At 35.2% G+C, this 20,822-nt stretch overlaps 1 pseudogene; it reads left to right on the plus strand.

The window, feature by feature from the left end:
• Positions 1-223: 223 nt before the first annotated feature.
• On the plus strand, positions 224-609 carry LOC130033649 (rho-related GTP-binding protein RhoB-like; annotated as a pseudogene).
• The last annotated feature ends 20,213 nt before the right edge of the window (positions 610-20,822 follow it).

Consider the following 20,822-nt stretch of genomic DNA (forward strand, 5'->3'; position numbering starts at 1 on the left):
GCACACAAAGGCAACCCTCTGGGCATGGCCCCCCATTACAGTGGCCTGGAGCCCCTATGCGCTCAAAACCCAAGCACTCCCACCTCAGATCCCCAAGCAAACGGAGAGCATGCTCCCCCAGCGGAGCACACTAGTGCCCCTCGGCTCCCCTCTCTGAGCGGGTTGACCCAGGTGAGCAATGGGCGCAGTGCAGGACAGCAGCAAGGCCATCATGGACCCACTCATGGTGGCCATCAGCAAGATGCTGGTGGTGGTGGGTGACGGTGCATGTGGCAAGACGTGCCTGCTGATCGTCTTCAGTAAGGACGAATTCCCCAAGGTGTACGTGCCCACTATCTTCAAGAACTATGTGGCTGACACAGAGATGAATGGCAAGCAGGTAGAGCTGGCCCTGTGGGATACAGCATGCCAGGAGAACTATGACCATCTGTGGCCGCTCTCCCACCTGAACACCGGTGGAGTCTCATGTGCTTCTCTTTGGTCAGCCCGGATTGGCTGGAGAACATCCCTGAGAAGTGGGTACCTGAGATGAAGCACTTCTGCCCCAACATGCCCATCATCCTGGTGGCCAACAAAATAGACCTGTCCATCAAGCTGGCCCTCACCTAGCTGGCCCACATATTCATACTATCATATTAATCATGTGAAAATTAGGTTTTGACAATAAACTTTTATTCATTTTCTCAAGAGCATAAACTACCTTAAAAATCTGATAGATGTATAATAAATTCTAACTAAATCTGATATGCAAGAAATAATTACATGTAATTTTGTGATATGTGAAAGTTTGAGTAATTAAAGGAAATATAATTTTGCCTAAACTTTTAAAAAGGTTTTAACGGCAAATTCTAAGACTCACTTGTGATTGTAGTCATCATAAATTTAACCATTTCTCCTAAAACTTCTTCCTTTGGAACATTTAAACATGGTGTCTGAAAAAATGATGCTTAGATGTAATGTAGAATATTTTCCATGATACAGATACAGGGGTCAACACCTCATCATCACTCGGCTTGTGGCTGTGACAGCTCCTCCATCTTCTTGCCCCAGTTCCTGTTTCAGAATCCCGGTAGCCCCTGCGCCTGGCTGACTGGGATGCCAGGAGACCCAGGGAAAACTAGAAATTTTTCCATGGGGGTTTAGCAGTCTCTCCAGCAGGCAGCTGTTCCTAAGGCAGGGCCTAGGCATTGCATCCAGAGCCTGTGTTGAATTTTTGCCACAACACCCCATTCCCTGGCATAAGCGATAGTGCAGTGGTAGGGTGTTTTTCTTGCTGTGCGGTCGGCCCAGCTGAGCCAGGTTCGATTCCTCTTCCCCTCTCGAAGAGCCTGGCAAGCTACCAAGAGTATCTCACCTGCATGCAAAGCCTGGCAAGCTACCTGTGATGTATTCATTATGCCAAACACAGTAACAAGTCTCACAGTGGAGACGTTACTGGACCCGCTTGAGCAAATCAATGAACAAAGGGAGGACAGTGCTACAGTGCTATAGATCACATTATTTACATTAGTTGAGTAAAGTTGTGTTGATATCAAGATTAAATAGTCTTCAACCTCCTGTCATGAAATATCACAAATTATTGTGGATATAGTGCATGTTTTTTGGTATGTCAGTATGTACATGTGTATATTTGGTAAGCACATTTGCACATGTGTGTAATTTTGCAAATTAATAATGTAATAGAAACCAATTTTATTTTCAAATTTTATTTTATTTGTAATTTTTGGCTTTTTTGGTAATATATCTGGCAGTGTTTAGTACTTAAGTCTGGCTCTGTCCTCAGGGGTCACACCTCATGAAGCTTAGGTGACAATAGGCACTGCTAGGGATCGAACATGGTTCAACTTTATCCACTACAAGTGCAGTACTGGCTGTACTATCTCTTTAGCTTCCTTGAAGCCTATTTAAAACTTCTTTTATAATTATATTTATATGAAAAATTATTACCTAAAATACCTATTTACATTATTTATGAAGTAAAATAATCCTTCATAATTTTCTTGCCTTTGGGTAATTTCTAGCATTTCTTATAAGTCATATTCTATCACATCTTTCTAGCTAAAATTTCATAAATATTCTATTTGCAGTGCATTCATTTTAACACTTTTAACTACAATGAGACAGCTTCTTTATAACTCTGTCCTAAATTTAACTTACAGTCTAATTCAAAATTCTAATTAAAATTAATGCTTCACTTTTGCTTAATATATAACACATGAGTTATACAAAGATGTCTATACTTGTAGTCAATTTAAAGCTTACCTATGAATATTTTTCAGTTTCAACAGCAGTGCAGGTTTGTAGTGATCTCTCATCATAAAAAACAAATCCAGCTGCATTGCCACTTAACTGATCCTGTATAGTCTGTTAAATAGTATGTAATTCTACTAAATTCTGATAGTATTCCACAATTAATGAGATGACTATAGCTGTGTTAATTTAAGTGTGCTAAATGTAGAAGAACATTTATGAGAAATGTATTTTTTGCATTTTTTAAGTTTTCTCCACTATGAGATAGTCAATATTAGAAAACTGAAAAAAATATTTTAGGAGAGCTTCTCACAATGATAAATATAGTGAGTTTTTTAAACAAGTATAACATATCATTGTTAGCATTATTTTCAGATAAATTTAAAAATTAAAACACTTTTCTTCATAAGAATAGCAGGCATTGCAGAGCAGGAGAGGTGGGCACTGGGGACATTTGTGTAAGGGAATGTACCCTGGTGATGGAAAAGGTGTTGGAACATTTTGTGACTGAAACTAAATCATGAACAACTTTGTAACACTATATTTCACAATGATTAGCTTAAAAATAATTTTTAAAAGTCTAAGTAAAACAGCAGGCATTGATGAGATGGAGCAATATTACAGCGGGTAGGATAGATGCTTTGCACTCACATTCAATCCCTGGCACCCATATGGTCCCCCAAGGAGGAGTGACCCCTGAGCACTAGTTGGTGTAGCCCAAAAAACAAACAAACAAAAAAGTAGGTATGGGATCTTAAATTCAGTTTCGATAAAATTCATATAAATCTACATAATGGAATATTATTTATACTCAGTATTTCCTTACTTTACATAAACATAGGGATACTGAGTAAGCCTGCACTTTTAAACATACCTATACACAAGCTAATATTAATGTTAAGCCCCAATCATAGTTACAGGATCAGATGTGATATGCAAGAAGACTAATAAATAAATAAATAATAAATAAAATAAATAACAATAAATAAATAATAAAATAAATAAATAAAATAAATAAATGAATAATAAATAAATGAATAATAAATAATAAATAAATAAAAAGAATCTGCCGTATGCAAACAATATTTTGGGGTTAGAGGTGCTCTAAAACAGTGTGCAGGAGGACTGGTTGATCCTTCCATCAATTCTCAGCCAACTGGACCAGCAGTTTAAAGCAAGCATGCTGAGAATTCTGCTCTGACCCTGCGGTTGTGGTTGAAGACCACCCCTGGGGAACTCACGGTCCAGTGTGCAAACAAATTTAAGGTAAAAGCTAGAGTCTAAAAAAATATTTTGATTTTAAAACTTCCAGTGAAGTTATATAATAACTTTTCCTGTTTGTCCATAAAATGTCCTACATTATTTCTTTTATATTTTCAATAAAACAAAAAATATAAGGTTCTAGTAATTTCAGAATGATTGGAAAGTAAACATCCAATTTAAAAAATAAGACTAGGGCATCTGTTACTCTGAACATACCAGAAATGATAAAACTATGAAACATTTTCCTGGTAAAGTAATAAATTACTATTAATATAAACCATCCATTTCAGATTGGAAGGTTAAAAAATTGATATCTGACACAAATTATGATTCATATTATCAAATTTGAAAAAACTGAAAGCAAAAAATTTAAATTGAAACAAACTTTTTTGTATGTCTTTTATTTGTATTTTAAATATCTGTAATCTCTAGACAAAATGGCAATTGGCATGCCATAATTTTATGACAATTGTTTAAGTTAATTACCATTAAGCTTTTATAATAGTCTTTAAATTATCCAGTCTCATTCCCTTGACTCTGAAAGAGCCTCCAATTGGCAGCATTGGGAAAGACGAGTAAAGAGAGGCTGCTAAAATCTCAGGGCTGGGACCATTGGATACGTTACTAGTGCCCGCTCAAGGAAATTGATGAATAATGGGATTACAGTGATACAGTGATAAAGTGATGGTAGATTTTCACACAATTCATTTAGTCCTACACTAGTTGTTGAGTGGGCAAGAGGAATAATGCAGTTAGGGTGTTTGCCTTGCACGTGGACAACCCAGGTTAGATCCCTGGCATCCCATATGTTCCCTCGAGACCTTTGGGAGTGATCACTGAGTGCAGAGACAGGAGTAATTCCTGGGCGCTTCCAACTGTAGCCCAACATGCAAGAAATATTGTTGATAATACTAAGTCATTTCTACATTTATTTCTGAGGAGCACTCATTGCTTGAAATAAGCAGAAAGACCATATTTTGCTTTAAAACTTCAATATTTTGAGAAAAAAATGACACATTTTCACATATTCTCTTATTGTGAATAATTTATGTTACAGTCTTTTAACCTTTTTATTTTTAATTATTTCCATTACAGGTTTGAAGAGATAGTACTGTAGTTTGGTCACTTACTTTGCATGCTGCTGACCCAAGTATGACCCCTGCACTTGTAACCCAATCCCCATGAGGAATGATCCCTGAGAACAGAGCCAGGAGTTAACCACTACTGCATGAGACCCCAAAACAAAATAAAATAAAATTGTAAACATCTACAAAGCAATAAACAAAATTATCACCAAGTACCTAAGTCTAGATTGCCAGTAATATTTTTCTGGAAATTTTATATCAAAATTAGCAGAAAGGATAGAATGACTTGAAATAATATCTAATATATTATAAGTAAATATTTTCAATAAATTAAATATGTTTCAGTTATTTTCTAACTATATTACAAATTCTCTGAAGAATTTAAAGAAATATTTTATCTGATTATTGCTAAGAAATGTCATGGTGGTAGTAACCACATAGTATAGATCATGGTACTTTTGGGACAAGATATGGATAAAGACTGGGAGAGATGTCATGAATAATTTGTCAAATGAAAAATGATGATGTCAGAACTCAGATTGTGTCACTTTAAAATGTATTGTCATATTTGGCTATATTTTGCAGTCTTATTCAATAAGATAAAATTTTACTAAATTTGAAATATGTTAAAATATTATTTAGTATAATAGAATTAAAACTGTGAGGAAGGAGAGAAGGGAGAGAGTAAGGAATAATGGGAGATGACAAGGGAAAGTGGAGAACATTCTGTTTTATCTACATACCACATTTCATTTCCCCACCCAGAGATACAAAAGTTGTCACAACCAGTAATTAGATTGTAAAATACGGAAACCTAACGTAATTATTGTGTAAATGGATCCCCCCATCATCACTACTGTGAGACATTATGTTTCTCTCTCACTACCTGTAAGGTCCCTTAGAAAGATATAACATTTGCAAAAACCCATTGCAAAAACCAAAAGGATAATTTTAGTGATGCCAAGAAGCATATTTGGTCCATTTAGATGTCACTAAGTCATGCCTGCTGTTTATTAATGAGTATATCAACTAAGCAGATCAATAGTTCAAGTAGTTACCCATTGTTTTTTACTTAATATAAATGAAAATTGCCTGTAACATCTAGCTTTTTCCCTTTCACCATCTAACTAGCAGCCTTAGATGATTTAATAGAATTGCACAGGCAACACTATTCTTTAAAAAAAAAGGTCTTAATTTGATATCTTAATAGATAATTTTAATTAGTTCCTGGAAGAGTATTAAGGCTGGAGCGATAGCACAGCAGTAGGGCGTTTGTCTTGCACGCAGCCAACATGGCCGACCCGAGTTCGATTCCTCCGCCCCACTCGGAGAGCCCGGCAAGCTACCGAGAGGATCTCGCCCGCACGGCAGAGCCTGGCAAGCTCCCCGTGACGTATTCGATATGCCAAACACAGTAACAACAAAGTCTCCAATGGAGACGTTACTGGGCCCGCTCAAGCAATTATCTAAGAACTGTGCACTCATGACCAAGATAGAAAAAGCAAACACCATGCTTTGATGAGGATTATGAGCTGCATGTATTTTGATGTCATCAGCAAAGGAAAATCATGCGTCTGAGCAAAAGTTTGACAGGGGCATAGATTTTTCTTCAAATGCTATGGGATAAAAAGTGAAAAATCTCTAATAAAGTCATTCATTTTCTTGCTAAATATCAGATCACAGAATTCATACTCTATGGCACATCCATTTAGTAAATTATTTTGACTGCGGTTGGGGCTGTAGAGGATGATCCCAAGGTGTGTTTATGAAGCCTGGGATGCAGACTTAGCTAAACCCTCCAGAATTTAATGAGACAGCTAGAGAATGTGGTGCTTTTTGGGTCCCGTGGGATGAAAGTTGACCTGGGCCAACCCTGCAATGTTTGGGGGGAGTAACTTAATTCATGCAAAAAATATGTTTTGCCACTCCCCATTGTATGTTTCTGCTTCTTATTCCTCTGTGTTGAATAATTCAAGTGTTTTAAAGTTCTTTAAACTATATTAAGTAATAGGTAAGAAAAGTCACTCTTACAGACAGTCTCTTTTTGGTTGCAGCAGAAAAATAAAGCTTCAGTCTTTCTAGTATCTTCTTTCGAAAGGACATTTAACACTGAGAAACACTTCAAAAGGACCCACTTTGGAAGAAACTAATTACTCATGGGACCAGGGTTACTTTTCTTTGGACTCATTCCATAAACATCTGGCACAGTGCCTATCTCATAATAGATTCCTAAAATTAAGTAAATAGGTCAGACTATGACTCTGTACTATAAGATATTAATCAATGGACATTTTCACATTTTTAAAATGTTGTATCCAAAGATTCATCTTAAGTACATAGGAAAACGGCATTTGGTCTTTAAAAATAAAAGGTTAGGGGCAGGATAAATAGAACAGCTGGTAAGGTGCATTGACCACACAGATCCTGGTTGGATCTCCAGCACTAAATATGTTCCCTGGAGCTCTGCCAGGAGAAAGCTCTCAGTATAGAGTTTGGAAAAAGCCTCTAAGCACTGCAGGGTATGGCCCCCAAACTGAATAGCAGAATAGCACTTTGTAAACACACGTTAGAAATAATATATCAAAAATCATGTGTTTTTACATAGAATCTAATTTCAGGCAACGTAAAATTAAACCTCATATTATATACATAATATGGTATTTTGTTTTGTTCAAGTTACTTTTACTTAGTTGAAAAACGATGAAGAACTTATTTTAACATTTCTTAGTATTATTGAATTGTTCTAATGCAATAATATAGAAAGATAGTATTATTCAGAACAAAGAGATATAAGGACTGAAGTCACAGAAAACTACCCAGGAGAACCTTTTATAAGTAATTATTAAGTTCTTCGATACATTTGTAGTACAGGGTATTAGGTGCCTGCCTGTATTACATTGATAGCAATGACAAAGGAAGGAATCAGTATCTTCAGCTTTTCAGCATATTGAAAAACTGACCCTATTGACAAAATTAGTTTTCTATGTATCGTTGAAGGACATGAAAATATTACTTTAATTGTGAAGGGCTTTGTTATCTAAAACCATCTAATCACACTTAATCTGTCAGAAAAAGGGCAATGTTGTTTTTGCATCAAACCTGGCAGTCCCTATTTGGAATATCTTTCATGCATCTTTGCATCTTGCACTGTGAAATCATGGTGATGGTACATGATTAGAACTGTCAAACTTGTATGTGTTCTTTTGAATTTATAATTCACCCCGTTTTTAACTTGACAGGCGATGATTCCTTTTCATATCTTTAAGACACTGATGAAAATATTTATATATTAACAAAATCCCACATTTCCCCACACTTTTTACAAATGATGGGTACACAAAAGTGACACTGTGTTTGAAGTCACACATCACAGCATTTGATTCATCTTTTTTTTCAGTCTTTAGCCTTGACAGGTGCTGATAGTTTGCTTCCTATCTTAGTAACTGCTGCAAGCTGTCACATCTCCTTCCAATTAATACATATCTGTTACAGTCCAGCAGCTCCAACAAATGCAAAACTACAAAATATTTTCAACTTTCACTAACCAGGTGTTGCCATGGTGTTAGGTATATCAGGCAAAGTGATGTGGCCTGTGTCTAATAAGTATGTTGTCAATCATTAAACCTACACACTATATTTAATGACAAAAGCTGTCAAAGTAATCACTTTGATTTACAATGTAACTTGTTGAGAAAGCACAGAAAAAAACTTACTATAAATATTTTTATATGCCTCTACACTGACTGATAGCATGCTTAATATTTTTATTGTAAATTCAACTCAAAAAATTTGTCTCAATAGCATAATTTAAACTTTCATAAATATAAATTATTATGGCATTTAATCATTATTTTAAGGAATTAAAACAAGAAAATTATTGGATATTCAAAGTATGTATTATTTTTGATCAAAATTGTTGCAAATAAGTAGCCTAAAATAATATATTCTTAAATTTCTAAGAAATGTTTAATAAAAACAAGGTAGATATAGATGGGAAAATGGTAAAATAATCAATTTGCAGAACTAAATGTTAAATTTGTAGATGGTATTTTTCTGTAAAATGATTTTGGTTCATGGGATCCAGACCACATAAGAGCAACTGTTACATGCAAGTCTGTGTTTTTACAATTTATCTAAATCCTCACCCTAAATGAGCATATTTTAAAAATAAAAATATTGAAATAATTTTGACTGATGATCTATGCCACTCAAATACAATTAACAAAATATCAAGTAAGCTCTTTATAATTAAAAAGACTTAAGTTTTTAAAAAGTTAAGTTGGTTAAAGATGACATTCTTCAAATTGATCTGAAAAAATTATTTCTCTTGTAAGTTATACTGCAATGGCAATAAGATATAGAATGAATTGTCTTCTTGATATACTAGCATGCATAAGTGAGAGATTTAACTATTTAATTTTTCTCTAAGCGAAAATTTTCAGTATGATTGACATAGAAATATTAATTAAATTTTTCTTCCCATTGTATTAGAATCAGCAAAGAAATGTAAATGATTCTGTAAGAGAATGAAATCTGAACAAGTAGCTGACTATTAGGGTGCTTAGCAATGAGAAGCTTGGCAAGATAATGTTTAAGTGTCTGTGTCCTTTTGTCATCTTTAACATTGTTTAAACAAATGAAATTGAGTGGAAAAGAAAACTAATGACAGAGGAGAAAAAGGTCATTGATTCGCAACGCAAGTGTACTTTTTTAGAAAAAAAGGCAAGTGTTTTATCTTTCAAGTTTTAAAATTTTAAATTTTGTGATGATGGAAATCATATTTCATAAGAATTTTGTGTAGCTAAAATTTATTTAGATAAGGAGCATGTTATGATACCTACACTATTGTATCAATTCACTAAGTTTTACATAAATACTTTCAGTAGTTGTTAAAAAATAAACTACATTCAATACTTCCTAAATAGTGACAACATAAAATAAATACCAACTCTTGATCTTCCTTGACATCTGTTTAAAGTGTATCAATGAATGAATCTAACAAAGATTCCTCCCTTCCCCTCACCCTTCACAATTTATATTTTATAAAAGTCATGTAAAGCACCAAAAAAACTATCAATAAATAGGTAAAATAGAAAATTGGCATTGCATGGAATGAGAAAAAAAGCTAAGTGACTGGGGTGGGGGCAGGAAAAATAAGAAAATGTGTTAAAAGGATAAAACATCTTAGAATTTTAAAAAAATTTTTCCATGTTGTTTATAATGTATTTATTCACTGTGAATTACAAAGTTTCAAAATTATTCATGATTGAGTTCCAGAGGTGAATATTCGAGCATCAAGCATCAATCTCTCCTCCAGTGCCCCCAGTTTCCTTCCCTCACCCCAGCCTGCATCTTCGGCAAATACTCTTTTTCCTCTCCTTTTATTTACTTTTGTTTATAATCTGATAGTACAGCGGTTAAGGTGTTTGCCTTGCACGCAGCCAACATGGCTGACCCAAGTTTGATTCCTCCGCCCCTCTTGGAGAGCCCGGCAAGCTACCGAAAGTATCTCGCCTGCAAGGCAGAGTCTGGCAAGCTACCCATGATGTATCAGATATGCCAAACACAGTAACAACAAAGTCTCGCGATGGAGACGTTACTGGGCCCGCTCGAGAAAATCGATGAACAATGGAAGGACAGTTTATAATGCTATTACTAATAAGGTATCATGCATATCACTTTGCTGCTTCTTCATCAGAATTACCTCACTGCCTCTCTGGGACCCTGATGATTCTTACGTTTATTCCTCTTGAATTCATATGTTGTCATCTCCTTGTGGTTTTTTCCCTTCTTCTGCTGTTGGCTGGAGGTCTCTCCACCTCACCTTGGAGCTCACCTTGGAGCTCAGTGATTCTGTCCTCAGCATCCATTACTCTACTGGAGAGGCCGTCCAGTGAGTTTTTCATTTTTTCCTACCAGATTTTTTAGTTCTGTCCTTTTATTTGTGTGTGTGTGTGTGTGTGTGTGTGTGTGTGTGTGTGTTTTCCTCTTTCATGCTCTCAGATCTTCCAGTGTTTTATTGTGTTTCATTGTTTCTTTGGGCTGGAGCGATAGCACAGCGGGTAGGGCGTTCGCCTCACAAGCGGCCAACATGGCCGACCCAAGTTCGATTCCTCCGCCCCTCTCGGAGAGCCCGGCAAGCTACCGAGAGTATTCGATATGCCAGACACAGTAACAACAAAGTCTCCAATGGAGACGTTACTGGGCCCGCTCGAGCAAATCGACGATCAACGGGAGGGCCTTTACCTTTACCTTTACCTTTACCATTGTTTCTTTGTATTGCTTAAGCATCTTATTTTTATTCTCAAATCATTTTCAGAGAAATTATATAGGTGGATATTGCTGATTGAGACTTTAGGATTACTCTCTTCTCCCTCTGGTGGAGCTCTGAACTACTTTCCATGATTCCTTCATAATCTGGAGATGTATCTTTCTCCTTGGACAGTGACCTGAGGATTTTAGCATATTTTTTATACTTAGGTGATATTATTAGAAAATATTTTTAAGACAATATATTTGAATTTTTGTCTGTTTGATTGTAAGATATAAAATAAGGAGAATAAGAGTCCAAACACCTAAGAAGACATAACATTTGTCAACTGAGATGAAAGATAGTGCGCAGGGCATTTTCCTTGCATGAGGCCAACCCAGGTTCAATTTCCAGCATCCCATATGGTCCCCCAAGCACTGCCAGGAAAAATTCCTGAGTGCAGACCCAGGAGTAACCCCTAAGCATCTCCAGGTGAGACCCAAAAGGCAAAAAAATAAAAAAAAACTTATGGAATAAATATGCACTCTAAGAAAAGTGTAGCAAATATCATGTATACAATATTGGTTGGGGTGTTTAATAGCAAATACATAACAAATTAAGTCTCTCTCGAAAAGAAAATTGTTTTTGGTTAATTTTAAAAATTAGAAATAATTTAAATTTAAAAATGAGTCAGTCTTGTGGAGTGTAGGTTTTAATATGTATATTTTCATATATTTTAAGTAATGTATCAATAAAATACTATCTTCATTAGAAGTGACATTAATTTTCTAAAGCCAGTAAAATATTATTTTATCAGTTATTTTTGAGTATCTTTAATACATTATAGCTATTCTGTGAGTTACCTAACACCATGTTTTCAATAGAAACTAAATAAATATCTTAAGAATTCTCTAGTGTCTGTACATTGTCAAAAAGGATTTTCATGTGGAAATGTTTCAGTTGTGTTTCTCATGAGCAGAAATTTGATCCTGTGGGAAAACATTCGGTGCTTGTGATGTTTATGTGGAAGAAATAGATATGAATGACTATTGTAATAGATACAGCAGTGGCGTAAGTGCTACAAACATTTTTATTGTTATATATATATATACTAAATGGTCAATAGTATACATGTTTTGGAAACTGGGTGCTTCTAATATAAAACAATTTCAAATTGTTATTGTTATATCACATTTAAATTAAATGAATTTAAATATTGAAAAACTACACTAAGTAAAACCAAACTTAGTCAAAATTATCAAAAGTTTCCCTGAAGCAATGACACACATATATATGTTTATCTATCTATATCTATATTTATACCTTTATATAGATACATATATTAATATATGAGAAAGAGAGATTTCACTATTTTATTATGATTAATCAGAAGTATATTTGTGAACCTATAAAACTATTCTAGAAGAAAGATCAGAGTACTTATTTTAATGTATTTTAAATATCATTTATTGCTTTCTCTTAAAGACATACAAATTGTTATCTAACAAATATGTTATTGCATATCTATATAATATTAAATATGAGCTCAGAGAGACAGTACAGGAGTAAGAAATTTTCTTGCATGTGGACAGACACAGTTTAATCTATGGCACTATATATGTTCCCATAAGCCCTGTAAGAAGTGATCAAGAACCAGGAATAGGACCATTGCACTATTGGGCATCATCCAAACACCAATTCCAAATATTAATTTCACTTTGTATTATTAGATTTATGGTAACATTTTTGAGAAAATTTTTTTCTTATGTAAACTTTAGGTAAATTTGCCAACATAGTGAAGCAACATAGAGACATAAAATCACAAGACCTTTTGCTTTCTGAAATCTCTGTTTTTAAACTTCATTCTCAGTCAGAATCTTAACCATAGAGATAAAGTAACTGATCTAACAGAATTTTTAGAGTAAAGAAAAACCTCCTGAATATTTCTTAAAATATTAAAGAATTTACAACTCTTATACTTTATTATTATACATAAAGTAATGCTGTGCTTTCATGTCATGATAAATATGCCTGTGCTTTTATGATATGTTAATATTACATATACCTATATATATTTATTTAAACATACTATGTCTTGAGATTCAACACTTATGTTGGACATGATAGGTAGTTGATAAAATAGAAATATAGGAGCCTTTCTGTAAAATTCTTCTGCATTTTACTCTTTGATCCTCTATGTATAAATATAATTTTTACATAACTTTTTTTTTAATTTATTTATTTGTTGAAACACTGTGGGAAAAGTTACAAAGCTTTCAGGTTTAAGTCTCGGTCATGCAAATATCAAACACATTTCCCTTTACCAATACTTATTTTTCACCACGAAGAACCCCAATAACCCCCCTCTCCCAACCCTCCCAATGCCTGTGAGGCAGATGAATTCTAGTTAACACTCTATCTACTTTGACTAGATTCATTGTTTCGACAAAAGATGCACCATTATTATTTAGAGTTTACACCCCCAAATTCGACATGCTGAAAAGGCATAGTGAAATAATTTGTTTTCTACAGCTGGTCACAAGAATCAAATGATGTCGCACGGCTGCAATAGTGACCATGTGATTTTGGATTTTTGGTATTTTACTTATTAACCATTAACCCTGGAAGTATTTCTGCTGAGAGTCAGATAGTTATGAGATTGGTTTCTGTGCTCTGGAGCCATGGTCGCGCCGGAGAGCCGCTCGTGGGGGGCAACTCGTGACCTTGGTAGGGCGTGAAGGATTTTGACATTACTCTTAATGTTTTTCATTCTAGTTCTAATTTTTTAAATGAAGAATATGTAATTTATAAAGAATTGAAGAGACTTCTCATTTCTTAGAAATTGTTAAAACTAAAATAATATCAAGATGTGCAACACGCTTGTAACAATGCATATGCAAATAAGAACTGATTAGTAAATGTGTGTATTTATGAAAAAATAGTATCATCTTAAAATGAACAAAAGCTTTTGAAATGCTAAAGCTAATTTACCCTATGTCCACTTTCTTATAGACTCCAGATATATGTCACTTAAATGTCACCTGAAGTAAATATTGTTTTCCTAATTAACCTTTTTTATTTTTTTAATGTGGCTATTTTATATTTCTCTCTTTAAGTCCTTGACACTCATCCACTACTCTCACAACAGATGAGATTGCTTCATTCAACTCTAAGAGATTTGGGAGTATTGAGAGAGCAGACCCTAAACTGGCCAAACAAACAAACAAACACTTCTCTATATGCTGCTAGATTCAATGTCACCTGTTTTATTTTGTGGTAAGTATTGTTTTTCAAATTCCAGTAGGCGGGGGTCACACACACCAACTGGCCCCCTGGTGCTGTGTAATCCCATCAACGGCCAAGACTCAGAGACTATAAAAACCAGCTCCTGGAACCGCATGGCCACATTCATGGCCGTGCAACATCTTATTATAACATCTTATTATCTCATTCCTACTTTGGACAAACTGGTAGGCTACCGAATGTAACCTGCCCACATGGCAGAGTCTGGCAAACTCCCCGTGGCATACCCAATATGCCAAATACCAGTAACAATGATGGTAGGCTCATTCTCCTAAAGAGCCTTGAATATAGCACTTTCTTAAAAATCTCAGGGCTAGGATGAAGGAGATATTACTGGGGCCTGCTCGAGGCAATCGACGAATAACAGGATGATCGTGATTGTATTTGTACCTACTTATAATAGTCCCTTCAATACGGCAGCATTGGGAAAGATGAATAAGGAGAGGCTGCTAAAATCTCAAGGCTGGAATGAACGGAGACATTACTGGCGCCCGCTTGAGTAAATCAATGAACAGGATGACAGTGTTACAGTGACACAGTTATGATATATTTACTTAAAGATTCTCTCCTTCAGATTCCTGAATTTCCCCTTTTTCTACCAGATATTTTCCCCCTTTTATATATAAGGACTTTTTGTATTTTTAATGAAATTTTTATTTTATGCATAAGGAAACTACCAGATACATTTCCCCTTTTCTACTAGATTTTTTCATTTCTTTGAGTTCCCATAAACAAGCAAATCTGCTACCACTACTCTATTAAAAGAAGACTGAATAAATTTTGAAAATCTTCATATCACATATACTGTCACTGTCCTGTCACTGTCCTCCCATTGCTCATCGATTTGCTCGATCGGGTCCAGTAAACTAATTGTAATTATACATGAAGATAAATGCTTATCACACTTAATGTGTTCATCATTTTATGATATACAAATAGCAAATCACTAGGAAAGCTGAAACCATGTTAAATATAAACTATAAAAGTATTTAAATTTTTTTCCTTGACTTATTTGATTTCTAGATATTTCCCTGCTTCTTTGTAGCATTTCACAGAAAACTTTTAGGAAATAGTATTCCATATTTCCTGTCTTACTCTATTATCGTACCATCTCCTTTTAGTCACCTATTTGCTTCCATCATTGCACTGAGACCATTTTTGTTGCATTCACCAAGTACTAATATAATGCTAACTTTGATGATCAGATAATAGTCCTCATCTTCTGTTAGCTATCAGTAACAATTGCTTTCATTTATTTGTGGGGGCAAAGGCACCTCCCCAAAAGTTCTGGAGACCACTGGGCTCCTCAGAGTGAGTCTCAGGCCTCCATTCCTGCACCAAGGATATTCAAAGTACCTTTTCGTGGGAAAGAAAAAACAGATCAGCTGTATGTAAGACAAGTACCTTAAATCCAGTGACTTCTCTCTGGCCACTTTGCTTTTTACTTTACTGAATTAACTAACTGCTTTGTAAACTTCCTTAATCATTTAGATGCCTTGAATATTTTAATCTTGAATTTCTATCTTTTACTGTACTGATTAATGCTATAAACTCATCTAGTCACTTATCTTTTTTGTATTTTGGGCTACACATCCAGTGATTCTGGGGGTTATTCCTGACTTTGCTTTCAGGGATTGCATCTGGCAGTGCTCAGGAGACCTTAAGGGGTTCCAGGTGAACTAGTGTTAACCGCATGCAAGGCAAGAGCCCACCACCAGCTGTTCTATCTCTCCAGCATCCCACCCAGTCACTTATCTGTAAACATCTCTTTCATTACAACTTCCAAATTTATACCTCCCATCTAAATTACAATATATCTCCTAAATTCTCATCTACAACTTGACAATTTTTCTATGGCTTTCAGATTGACGAAATGCATACCTAAGGGAAAAAGGGTGGGAGGTTGGACATTAGCCCACTGATGTACCTAAAACAGCACACATGTGTTTGGTTTTAACATACTTGCTTGTATTCTCTTATATACATTCTCTTATATACATACTTGCTTGTATTCTCTTATATACGTTCTCTTATATACATTCTCATATATACAGGAGAGCCTGGCAAGCTACCGAGAGTAACCCACCTGCACGGCAGAGCCTGGCAAGCTCCCCTTGGCTTATTCAATATACCAAAAATGGTAACAATAATAGGTCTTATTCCCCTGACCCTGAAAGAGCCTCAAATATGGCATCGTTGGGAAGGTCCAATAAAGAAATACTGCTAAAATCTCAGGGCTGGGGCGAATGGAGACTTTACTGGTACCCACTTGAGCAAATTGATGAACAACAGGATGACAGGGATACAATGATACATTACATTGTTTAGTTCTTCACATTTTTGAGATTTAAATACAATTTTATGTATAAAGAAACCTAACAAAACAGGGAAAGATATCTTGAATACTTCAGTGTTAGTTCACAAATAAAATATGGGGGCTGATGCTGCAACATGTGTACACTCAGTGGCCCAGGACTGCCTCCCCACCTCCCTAGGCCTCCACAACAGAGAGACAGTGAACAGGGACCACAACCTGATGGTGAAAATAGACTGTTTAGTGCTATACTGCTAGAATACTTATAGAACATCTGAAGAGGGGTTGAGGTAAGGACATGGGTATGATTGATCATTTACACAGATACACATTTGGTGGAGGAAATTCTCTTGGGAAGATTAACTCAAGGAGATACTCATCTCCCAGGGACATCTACATTGCTTTTATCTTTTCCTCTAGCTGTTTAAGTTATCAATACTAACAGTTTTTGGGATAAACACAGTAAGACACCAAGTTCCCAACACTTAGTTCTCTGGGCTTTGAGAGCAAAAAAGGCTTTTTACACTTAGTTCTCTGGACTCTGAGAGAAAGCAAGGTTTTTACCTTAAGTCCCAGACTAAGTCCTTAGGCAAGTTCAGTTTGTCCCTCCCCATGGAGGTCCTGTCTTTTAAGTTGTAACAGCTTGCATCAAGACCATGTATTTATGCTTTGTAGAATGTCTCATTTCGATGCCAGGTAGCTTTGCCATTCACCTCGGGTCCATCCCAGTCCCATAGCGGGACCTCCCTTTTGAGGGTGTTAGGAACCATAACAATTGAAGCCTGAGTCAGAAATTATGACCAAGTAATTATGTTCAGAAATAGATATAATTCAGATCAATCAACTCCCAGGAGCATAGCATTAATGACCTATGTTTAACCAAAGAACATTGCACTGTAGTAAATTATAAAAAGGCTATAGGGGAAATAGAAAAGCAGGTACAAATATACAGCACTTCAAATACAAAGCAGTACAAGTACAAAGTTCAGAATTACCAGAAAGTTTTGACTTATAAGTAATCAAGACTGACTTGGGAACTTGTGACAGTGAGAGGCAAAATACAAGGGAAAGGTCAAAGACAAACTTTAACTAAATTAGGGATGCTAGTAAGAGCATGTTAAGCTTCTCTGGGAGGAAGAAAGGGGGCAATTCACTGACGAAGGCTAACGCACTTAGGGTTGATATCCAACACTTCATCGCCCCCCTTTAGATTGTTATAGTACCATAACGTGGAGCACTTTCAGCACACTATTATTTTAATGACTTGCTTTATTCAATTCACTATCATTCACACAAGTACGTTTCATATGTGCAATATTTTTTTTTCACTAGTCCTTATATCATAATTACCAAGTGTTTAGCAAATGTTCAATGGAATGTGATATTGACATGTTTGCTATCAAAGCTGAGGAAAATGACACAGAAGAAAGCCCATTAATACAATAGTACATAAAACAAATAGAGGTTTGATTTCAGAGTTATAATAGAAGTCAGGCTTTTAACTACTCCACTATACTTAAACCCAAACAGTAAACCCTTGTTACTTTGTGTATCTATGTCTTGCTATTTTTGTTGCTCCACATTATTCCATTGATTTTTTTCTCTTCTGCTTCAAATATTAAACATATAGGGTGATATCCATTATTTTTAGAATATATATGACAGTGATATATTCTTTATAAATATGATGGCATTTCTCTGTTCATATCTCAATCAGACCACTTGTATCTGGAAATTTAAGTATGCTCATTAAGGATTAAACATGTTCTGGAGAATTAGAATTTTGATATGAGTTGTAATTCCACATATCTTTTTATAAACTATTTTAAATTCATTTGTTTAAAATAGTTGTTTTTATTGAAAAAAATCACTGCCATTCTTAAAATTCCTATCATCTTTCACTATTTTCAAGGAAAAATATTTTTCTACCATATTTATTTAAAGAAAATATATGACATTTGATGTAGGTAGACAGGCAGATAGGAAAGGCCCCCTCTCCATACGATGACAGTAAATTTCCTGGGAAGTACTAGTTCTGAAGTTGCAAAGGCCATTCTTGCAGAAAACAGGAACTAAGGCCTGATAAGACACTTACCTGGCACCAGCAATGGACCTGAGGAGAGTGGACCCCTCCCCATAAAAAAAATTCCTCAAATACCCTCAGACCTCTCCTTTAATCTGATTAACTTGACCAGAGAAGACTTCAGAACATTCCAGATCAAGACATCCTGAGAAGGGTATGCATATGCTGCTGGAGCCCATGTGCTGCTTGCGTCCACATGGCCAAACACATGTCTCACCTGCATCTCCTCCCTTGAGATGTGTACTTTCATGCTTTCCTGTCTAATGCTGGGCTGGGACGTGTGTAGAAGATCTCTCCACGTTGGAGAAGGCCAGATTCTCTCTCTCTCTCTCTCTCTCTCTCTCTCTCTCTCTGCCTTTTTGGACCACACCCAGGGATCACTCCTGACTCTGCACTCAGGAATTACTCATGGCAGTGCATGGGGTGCTATATGGGATGCCAGGGATCGAACCAGATCTTCCACCTGCAAGGCAAATGCCCTACCCACTGTACTATTGCTCCAAACCTAGCTGGTTCTCTCTTGAGCACGTTACTCTCCACTCTCTCCCACTCTCTCCCTCCTTCCCTTCAAAATCTCCATATAAAATTTGCTTTATTTCACTGCTTGTCTACTCCTGAAATTTGTTTGTGAGAGGCTAGACAAGAACCTAGTAACCTTGGGTCCCGGGTGGCAGAGATCGATCGGGAGAAAGTGATTGTCTTTCTCCTCAACACTTCACATAAGTCACCAGTGGGGCCCACCAACATCAATATTACTAAATGGAGCCTATGTGATTTGAAAGCAGATTTTTATTTGTTCCAACCACTTAACATTAACTAAAATCATATTTTGTTAAATATTTTTTAAATTGAGCTAATTCAAAACAAAAATAGCATATACTCCAGTATTTTGGTGAAGTAAGATGAAACTATTTATTTTCAGAACAAGGATAATGGTCATGTTCTTTCCATGTCATCTCTGTCAACTGAAGGAGATAAGCCTAGGAACTGAGCAATTCTGTAAGGTACAAGCACTGAATCTAGCCAAATACTTGAAGATTGTTTCCCTACTTGTTACAGGAAGAGAATTATAAATGAATCATAGGATGCCCTGCATTTTATTTCAGAAGTTCAATGCTTATTTTCTTGGGAAAAAAACAAAATCAAAAAACTAAGAAATCTTTCCCTGTGTCATAAATCATTAAAATCCCATGTCATTTTAGAGTTTTTTCACCATGAACAAGGTAGGACTTTCAGAGAAGTAGCAACATTTTAAATTCATTAAACTTGAAAATACTTGAGATCTCCTTTGTAAGATTACTACATATACACACATATATTATATTTTTATTAATATTACCACATAATATGCACATATAAATGTATATAAGTGTATATAATATGCTTTGGAATTAGTAAGAGAACATATTAAGTTTATAAAACATATTTTTATTTACTGGACTATTTACATTATAATATTTGTATATAAATTTTTTTATTTTTCTAACTTACTTTAGAATATAATGCTTTAATATTACTTTCAAAAAATTTAATGACTTTCATAACTCCTCTAAGGAAAGATTAATATGAATTCAGAAGTGTATTTACAACTATGAAAGTGATACATTATAATTTTAATGAAAATTTCCATAATGATACATATACCAATTATAGGGAACAAAAATGTTTTTGTTTGACAATCTTATGTGTGCATATAACAAATTAATGGAAGGTGTACATTTTCATATCTATTATCTTGTTAGTTATAACCCATCAGAATTCTGAAACTTTCCTGAAATAGATAAAAACAATTATAAAATATAGGTAATTAAATGCAAGAAAAATATCAACTATTCCTCTGAACAATAAAAATTCACTATTTGCAAAGATTTGCAGAACAGTAATTATTTAAGGAATACTGTCATTTCCTATTCCAAATTTTAAACGTTATTTTATTGTAACTCACATGTTCTCAGCTTCTTTTGACTTTTTGTATTTAAAGTTAGAATCATAAATTGCAAAAACATGAAGATTTTTATATCTGAAAATGCAATGTTAATTTTAAAAGTTAAATAAAATGACTAGGGCCAGAAGAACTGGAATAGTTGAGTTGTATACCTTGCATGTCTGAACTGGCTTTTACTCCCAGCATAAAAACTCCTTATGACTATTGCCAGTTATTTTCCTGGAGGTCCCCAAATATTGCCAGTGTAGTCGTGGGTGCTAGTCTTAAACATCCCATTCAGCACGGCGAGTGGACCCTGGACCTCCTGAGCACTTTTCTTTTGGTGGTTA

This window comes from Sorex fumeus, unplaced genomic scaffold, assembly GCF_029834395.1.
Source record: "Sorex fumeus unplaced genomic scaffold, SorFum_2.1 ptg000054l, whole genome shotgun sequence".
Lineage (NCBI taxonomy): Eukaryota > Metazoa > Chordata > Mammalia > Eulipotyphla > Soricidae > Sorex > Sorex fumeus.